Genomic DNA, 9,575 nt, shown 5'->3' with positions numbered 1-9,575 from the left:
GGCGTTGTCGGTGGATCACAATAGCAAATATCCTTCAACTTTCCCCACAGAAGGAGATCCGGGGACGTCAGATCCGGTGAACGCGCGGGCGATAGTACGGTGCTTCGACGACCAATCCACCCGCCATGAAGTATGCTATTCAATACCGATTCAACCGCACGCGAGCTATGTGCCGGACATCCATCATGTTGGAAGTACATCGCCATTCTGTCATGCAGTGAAACATCTTGTCGTAACATCGGTAGAACATTACGTAGGAAATCGGCATATATTGCACCATTTAGATTGCCATCGATAAAATGGGGGCCAATTATCCTTCCTCCCATAATGCCGCAACATACATTAACCCGCCAAGGTCGCTGATGTTCCACTTGTCGTAGCCATCGTGGATTTTTCGTTGCCCAGTAGTGCATATTGTGCCGGTTTACGTTACCGCTGTTGTAGAATGACGCTTCGTCGCTAAATAGGACGCGTGCAAAAAATCTGTCATCGTCCTGTAATTTCTCTTGTGCCCCGTGGCAGAACTGTACAAGACGTTAAAATTCTTTGCCATGCAATAAATGGTGCATAGAAATATGGTACGGGTGCAATCGATGTTGATGTAGTATTCCCAACACCAACGTTTTTCAGATTCCCGATTCTCGAGCAATTTGTCTGCTACTGATGTGCGGATTAGCCGCGACAGCAGGTAAAACACCTTCATGGGCATCATCATTTGTTGCAGGTCGTGGTTGACGTTTCACATGTGGCTGAACACTTCCTGTTTCCTTAAATAACGTAACTATCCGGCGAACAGTCCGGACACTTGGATGATGTCGTCAGGGTACCGAGCAACATACATAGCACACGCCAGTTGGGCTTTTTGATACAATAGCCATACATTAACACGATATCGACCCTTTCCGCAATTGGTAAACGGTCCATTTTAACACGGGTAATGTATCACGAACCAAATACCGTCCGCACTGGCGGAATGTTACGTGATACCACGTACTTATACGTTTGTGACTATTACAGCGCCAAGCCAAAAAAGAGGTCCAACTAAAACATTCATATTTCTTTACGTACTGCACGAATATGTAATAAAAATGGTGGTTCCTATTTTAAAAAACGCAGTTAATATCCGTTTGCCCTATGGCAGCGCCATCTAGCGGGCCAACAACAGCGCCATCTGGTTTACCCCTTCAAGCTAGACGAGTTTCATTCTTTGTAGTTTTTTCGTTTGATGCTTATTTCATGAGATATTTGACCCGATCACTACCAATGGACCACCCTGTATACATACATACTGTGTGTGTGTGTTTTTTCATTTTAACTGAAAACATTGAAATATCTTGGAAATTACTCATAGGGTCAGAGTAGTTATAATTCCAATTTGTTTGCCTCAGAGGAGTGCATCCAACGACACCACTGGTCACGGCCAGTTGACCGTCAGCGTTCTTGGTTTGTTAACTTATGGCGTGGCATCGTGCGGAACAAACTCTTTGGTACCGGATGTTGTCCTGAACGTTCGACAAAGTACTCGGTTTCAGTACGACACTTGCCCAAGGCAGTATACAATTGAAGTACGAGAGTTATTACACGTGTCGATGGAACGGCAGAGGTGGCTCTATTAATTGGTCCGCAGGGTCGCCGGGTTTCCTTCTGTGGGGATATTTAAAAGATGAGATGCACCATGAAGACATAGTCGACTGCATCAGAAACGCCTGTGCCGACATTCCGTAGATATGCTTCTGTCCTCATTGCGGTCATTCGAAAAGCGAATCACTAACTGCATTGAATTTGGCGGTACTACGTTTGAACACTGACTCTAATTGGGAAAGTTCAGTAGCGTTCGCTCGATCCACGGCCACAGTGGCGCACTGAGTAGTTCCCTTCTCGACATGTCGGAGGAAGAAGTTGCGAATTGGGTTTACAATTAGAACTTATGAAATACTGGTCTGTCCTACCCCCACAGCAAGGAGGTGAGGTCCCATGCAGGTATTCAAGGACCTTTGAGTAGCCTGTCGTAAATTAAGATTGTGTACCCATTTCTATTCCTCCGATTACAGCGGCACCTTTTGCGTAAGATAGGAAACGATTAAGAAAAGACATGTAGATTTTACTGTAGAATTGTAATCTGCAGCCGACCGGAGTGGCCGTGCGGTTCTAGGCGCTACAGTCTGGAACCGCGAGTCCACTACGGTCGCAGGTTCGAACCCTGCCTCGGGCATGGATGTTTGTGATGTCCTTCGGTTAGTTAGGCTTAAGTAGTTCTAAGTTTTAGGGGACTGGTGACCTCAGAAGTTGAGTCCCATAGTGCTCAGAGCCATCTGCAATACAAAAGGAGGTTACCGCTTAAGATTTCAAAGTTGCCCCCCCCCCCCCCTCCAGCCAAGCATGGTATCATTGGATGTCTACATTCGATATATATATATATATATATATATATATATATATATATATAAGAACACTGCGTACCATCCCGTTCAGTCGTTCAGTCCCCCGCGGTACCTCAAATTGGAGGCAGTGACCAATACCAGGATCGCAATCTGATGTGTTCTCGTAAGATCGCTCCACAGACCCAGGACTTCATATAAATTCAGAAGGATGCTGTTGTAGTGGGTGTGTTCATTCGTGGCGCACTTTGTATAAGGATACTGGACGCGCTGTAATTAAACTTTCTGCCGCCAGTTTATATTGCGAATATTACACATCTAATGAGCAATATAGCTTCCACATGGTTTGCTTTGTATATTTTTATAAACAATGTTTCCGGCAGACCGCTTTCCCTGTTTCCTGTTTTGACTGTATTTCAAGCAACGTAGATCCCCAGGAACACAAGATAGTAGAAGTAACACACAGATGTTTCCGTTTGTCGGTACACAATCTGCATCTTTCCTTTCCTACCCTATTACCATCTTTCAGACTCTTGTCATCAAAAAGACTTGAAATTCAAATATGCAATGACAAAATGTACACAAATCGATAAAGTTAAGAAATTCAACAGCTAGATAATATACGTAAATTTAATACTTGCTGTGCGACTACTTTCATTTGTTCAAACGTATCTGTATTTCAAGATGACACGGGTGACCACCACGTCATAGGTAGCCTTGCAAAAGCTCCACTGCAGGTACTGTAGTGACGCAACAAAGAAACATGTGGGAAGTTGTAGAATGACGTAAAACGACGCTCAGTAATTCTATATTACGGTCCGTGGACTACTGAAGACATCTGAAACTGTGATCCGCATGCCTGAGGAATCAACGGGTAAACCAGTAGTTTCCACAGGCAAGTGACACAGTCTGACGAACAGTGCTCCAGAGTGGGGTGGCTTGAGGATTTTGGAAACTACTTCCTTTATGAAAGAACCGTACTTCGTTATAGTTCGGACCAGTGGAAGAAGAATTGATGTCTCTAGAAAGGCAATAACAGTAGTCAGACTGCCAAGTACAAGTACAAAGTAATTGCGAAGAAATGCGTAATAAAAATGGTTCAAATGGCTCTGAGCACTATGGGACTTAACATCTGTGGTCATCAGTCCCCTAGAACTTAGAACTACTTAAACCTAACGAACCTAAGGACATCACACACATCCATGCCTGAGGCAGGATTCGAACCTGCGACCGTAGCGGTCTCGCGGTTCCAGACTGAAGCGCCTAGAACCGCACGGCCACACCGGCCGGCGAAATGCGTAATAGCAGAAACACTTCAATTGATTTCACTTTGCACCCAAAGCTATTCACTACGGACCTATGGGGTTTAGGCATGGGAGTAGCCTCAAGTCTCACACTGTGTACTGTGGTGTTTTGGTCGGTTGGGTGCAACTGCATGGCAAAAATTGTAATGCTAACGTAATTAAGACTCAGCGCTGCCAACATAAAAGTGTAATTTCTGCTAGCGCGTTTCGATCTTATTTATAATAACTGTAGGAAAAACATAAAGCAAAAACTACTCGCGAAAAAAGTGATGCAATTCCAAAACAGTTCTTAAAAGAGGAGTAACTAATATCTGTGTGTAATAATAAGAAAACGTGAAAATATATTGCAGCAAAGTGCCCAAACAAAGAAGCAACTTTTCGCGACGCCGTATAGTTTCGAAAAGGCTAAAGATGGCGTAGAACAACGAAAACGATCAAGGAAAACAGCAATCTAGCAGTATTACGACGAAATTCTCAACACATAAGAAAGAATCTGACGGAAGAGCAACGTGAAAATATTAGGGAAACAGAACGGAGAACAAAGCAGTCACATAAAAAAAAAACAGGCTAAAGATAGGTTAGCAATAAAAGTGATGAACAGAACACAGCAGTAATAAATAATCTTCGCTTAAGAAATCAGATCGCGGCAGAATCATTGAAAACAGCTACAAATTGGTTGAAAGCACCGATGATGGCTGTTAATCAGTTGAAATCGAGTTGCAAAAGTGAATAAATGAAACATGATTTTGCGACTGGTTGCTGCATATTTGGTAATTTTAATCAACAAATGCTGTATGCGCAATGAGACAAAATATGGCATTTCGTTGAGATCCAACTATAAAATATAATGAACATCGAAGTATTAAGATCGGGAGAATGGCTAAACTATGTAAATATTGTGAGGTGAAACAGCGAGTGTATGCTGCTCAAGTGGTAAAGTTACATTGCCAGCACAAGAATTACCTCCACCTGAATTCTTTGAATGTATGAATAGTGAAACATTGATAGCGATCGACTTTTAGTAAAAAGAAGCGACAATTTAGAGCAACAGCAATAACAGATGGGAGGATTTAATCTGATGTTTAGAATCCAAGGACAAGGTAAAGATAAAACTTGGTCGTTGTTACCATTTCCAAATGAAACGCCGAAGTTTTTACAAGTTTATTTTGTAGGGAAGGAAGATGAAGCCGATCAACGGTCTTTGATCATAACTAACTTGCATCGAGATATAATTCTGGATCTACAACGTTTCCTGCATAAAAACAATGAATTGATAGGAATGTTTAAAAATCAAATCGAAGAAATGGTCGCAGATAATAGATAATAGACCAACAGGCGAGCATGAATGACGGTTAGTGCGCCTGAAACCAAGTGGCTGCAGCAACTCACTTATTTGCCGAGGAACAGCTTATTGACGAAGTGTATCCATGGACAGAAATGAACTACCTAAATCAAGATTGGTAGAGTGAGCGAACAATTTTAACATCAACGAATGACGTAGTACAACAAACAAGTGAGCAAATACAGATGATGATTCCATTAACAAAAAAAAAAAAAAAAACCTAAATCGATAGATACAATAACAGATCAAGGTGAAAGGTCACCTTTCCAATCGAATTTTTAAACTCATTAAATCCGTCTGGTACGGCTCTGTATGCACGAACTGAAAACTGGATTGCCAGTAATATTGTTTCAAATTATTAACTCACCCAAATTATGCAATGGCGCAAGATTGTGTATCAAACCACTACTTCACAGTATTATTGAAGCAATAATTTTAACTGGTAAACAAAAAGGATAATCGGTGTTCACACCAAGACTCCCACTGATCACAACTTATACGCCATTTTCTTTTAAAAGATTGCAGACTCGAGTGAGTTTAGTTTTTATTATTGTTCCAAATATCGTACGGCTGGATGGCTGGATTATTAAATGCGAGACCGCAATGGAATCAGCCTTTTTAATTTATTTAAATGGATTCCAGCAATTAAGCGCTCCGTCGACCGCTGTATGACGACAGGTAGCGAACGCCTTCTATGTACTGACGGAGCTCCGTATCTTGGCCGACCCAAAGGATGGCCTCCCACAAGATCGGGTGGCGAGACTAATGCAGGCCATACGTGCAACAGGCTGAAGCAGGCTTCCTGAAACTAGCACCACAATCACTACCTTCATCCTAGAAGTAACTTAGCGCAAACTCAGTAGCGTAATTAGTAGCTTCCAATGAACAAATTTATCATCCATTTTTAGCTCTAATGGGCGTGGCCTATGCTTGAAGCTCAACTACTCAGCCGCACGATAAGTATAAATGTCACAGAACAAGGAAGAGTGGTAGGCAGCTTCAATACTAGAATAAGGTTTTAACCATGAAACACATAAATGGCAGGCAAAACAGGGTCAAGCTTCAGCAACAAAGTTCTTACAACTTAATACTGGTCAAGCTCGATGACCACCAAATTCAACGAATAAGCTACTGTCACTCAGACGCGCTATGTGCTCACAAGGCAATTATCGCAGTGTGATAGGTTAACCTTAACGTAACGCAACCGAGCAAGTGAGGCCGAACACTGGCCATTCCGTAGCCATGCGACACTAAGGCGTGTGAGGTAATAGAATATTTTCAGGGCGCCACTATTCGCCTAAGTTCAGAGTTGGCGTGTCCGCACGGGCCGCTCAGTTGCTGCGGGCCAGCAGGTGGTGCTGGACGTTGGCCGAAGCAAGAGGGGTCCAGCCCAATTGCGTGGCTGGGAATTCCATGTTGATGCTGTGACGAGGACCGTGCTTTGTGTCGATCAGGGAGATGTCTATGCCGGGATTGCCAAAGATTGTGGACTTCGTGAAACCATAACATCAGGCATTTCACAGTTCGTATAGAAATTAATAGTAGTAACCAGATGAATCATGAAACCTCAAAAAGAAATATACATTACCATTAATTGCACGGTGATTCTGACGGTGTCATCAGGTTTTCAATATCTTTATTAGTTTAAAGTTTAGTATCTGACTATAAACTATACAAGTAACACGGTTCACCAGATTTTGTCGAGCGACATGTCTTTCGAAAGCTATTAGTGTAAACCTAAATTGGTATAAATTACAGCCATGTAACTTGAATAATACATCAGTTATTGGAAGTCAAAGTGGCCAATTACTATTGATCGCGTCAGGCTATAAGTACTCCACAGTTACACGAAAAAACGATAGCAGCATGCTTACAAATATATTTATTCATCTACGTCTTTGTTTATATCCGATAACGCTATTCATGAAGAAATTGGTCTATTATTTACTGTGTTTCAGAAAGCACAGAGACGCTAGGCTACTGGCCTACTTTTGCTTGCTATTCCTTTGATATATGTCTGTTTAATTTGTTTTTGTATTTAACCCTTTCGTGAGCTGTGGGAAACATGCTTCCCACAACAATGAACTCGCTCCTAGTCCCGTGGGATTCACAGTTCCCACCTCTGCACGGTCCTACCACCTAGTAAACAGTATAGGGTACTACTTCCAATCGGAAGTTCCCGCCGTTTTTGCTGTACCTTCGCGCAGAGGCATTGTATAGCTGAGTGTTGCTCTGTAGAGGAGCCTTTCAGTGCTGTTTGCGTGACATTTTGTGATTTTTTCCTCAAAGCTATAGTATAAGTACATACTTTTGATTTACCCAAATTTATGAAGGAAGACGTAAAATTGGAACGAGGAGAATTCCAGTTCGAAACAAAAGGAGCCATTTCTGCAGTAAAATAGATGGATAACCGTCCAGTCACTTTCCTGTCCTCAATTCATGACCCATGAGAAACAGCCACAGTGAAAAGGAAAAAACAAGGATGGTACTAGTACAGAGATTTCTTGTCTTGAAGTTGTGGCAGAATACAACAAAATAATGGGTGGTGTCGATAATTTTCATCAATTACGAGAAAGATATGCTACTGGCAGACGTTCTGTAAAATAGTGGCACATAATATTTTATTTCCTGGTGGACGTTGCTTCAGTGAACTGTTTTATACTGTGGAAAATAAGTAACAGAGAAAGTGGACAGCATGATCAGCTCACATACAGTATCCATCTAGCCAGAGAATGGATCGCTGGCTTCTCATCCCAAAAAAGGCGTCGACGAAAACCTGTTTTTCCCGGCAAAAAGGGGTAAAGTACCTGAGGATTTTCGTCATGTGGCTGTAGGGGAGCATCAACCCATTTTGGGAGATACTTACTGGACGTGGTGTCATTGTAGTACCAAAGCTACGGAAAAGAGCACTCGCTGTGTATGTACATATTGTCAAATACCACTTTGCATAGACCCATGTTTCAGAAAATTTCATGGCAAGTAAGTGTGAACAATCATTGTAACAAGAGAAGTAAGTTTATCAAATAAATATGACATATATTGAAAAAGTTGTTGTTGTCATTTAACTCCATGGAAGGGCAGTGGGAAGAATACTTCCCACCTTGTTGTGTGACCTCACTTTCACAGTTGCAAAAAATTTGATATTCTGTATGATAAATATACCTATCTGTTAACTACTAACTGATCTCCATTCATTAAAAAAAACTGCTCCATAATTTCGCCCACGAAAGGATTATAATGTGTGTCAGAGCGTGATTATGGTCCAGCCATAGGAATATTTATTTAATTAAATGTAAATTCAGTATTTCGAGTGTGTTTTAACATGTTTGTGAATATGCGTTGCCTTGAAGACATGGCGGGAGCGCTCTAGTCAATCACAGCTTTCGTTAATGGAGAGACTGTATGGATGTGGGGGAGGAGCAGGGAGGACGACACAGGACACGGAGGATGCTGGACGTGACGGCGCGGTGGACGCACGGTCGCGAGAAAGATTTCGAGTGTGGAGCGGTTTGCGTGTGGTCGCGAGAGATAGAAATACTTCTGAGTGTGGACTTGTGAACTTGTGAGATTTCCGAGGTTTCTACAGTGAAGACGTAGTGTGCGCTTAGAAGTGAATATCTCGCGAGCTATGTTGTGGTTCATAACTAATTACGTGCAGTAGGAAACTATTGTTTCCCTGTTATTCAACTTATATTTTATTTAATTGATGGACCATCGACACCAATAAGTGTTTTGCAGAAATATACCGCATTCTCAAAAGTACTTCTACTACCGTACTCATCATTTAAAGTCGTTAAGATTTTATTTAATTGCAATCTTTCATTTATAAATTTGTATGTTACTTCCATAATTCGCAGTTGCCGAGTGATAGAAACCTTCGACCATTCGATTCATGTGTGTATTCGTATCCTAGACTCAGCAGTATTTAACCTGTACAGCGGCAACTACGTGTCCCAGCCCCTAGACAACGAAACCAGCTCAAACTTTTAATATTACAACTCTGAGTCGCATGGTACGTAGTTGAGGGCCCCAACATCACCATCATCACATTTATTTTTGAAAGCCCGCAGGCGCTGAGCAAAATAATGTTGAATAAGCTTATGCGACCGTACCAAGCTCAACAGTTGCGGTCAGGCACTTTTACTTAAAAGCTTACTGACTGCAGAAGTGCAAAACTGTACTATTCTACAAGAGCGAAGCACGTTAGTTTAAGGAATACAATCCGCAATACAACCACTACAAAAGGCAACATACACGCTATGTAATAAAAACTTCGAGCCAGTTCAAAGGACCAATACAACGCCCTGCACTGTCGGGACATGGTGACCACACAACATAGCACAGGGACCTCTCACCTTTCTACAGTCCAAGCTTCTTTTTTTGAAAAAAAAAAAAATGCCCTGCGAGAGACCACTATTACGTCCCCTTTTGGGTTACACCAGCAGCAACAACCAGATACGGACAATCCAGAACCGCACACAGCCAGGAATGGTATCATTGCTGAATAACGATCCTTTCCGTGAGCATACTACAACGGGTCCACGTGCTAAC

Source organism: Schistocerca nitens, chromosome 1 (genome assembly GCF_023898315.1).
Source record: "Schistocerca nitens isolate TAMUIC-IGC-003100 chromosome 1, iqSchNite1.1, whole genome shotgun sequence".
Taxonomy (NCBI): domain Eukaryota; kingdom Metazoa; phylum Arthropoda; class Insecta; order Orthoptera; family Acrididae; genus Schistocerca; species Schistocerca nitens.
The sequence above is the reverse complement of the archived record's forward strand: the minus strand, read 5'-3'. Positions refer to the sequence as shown.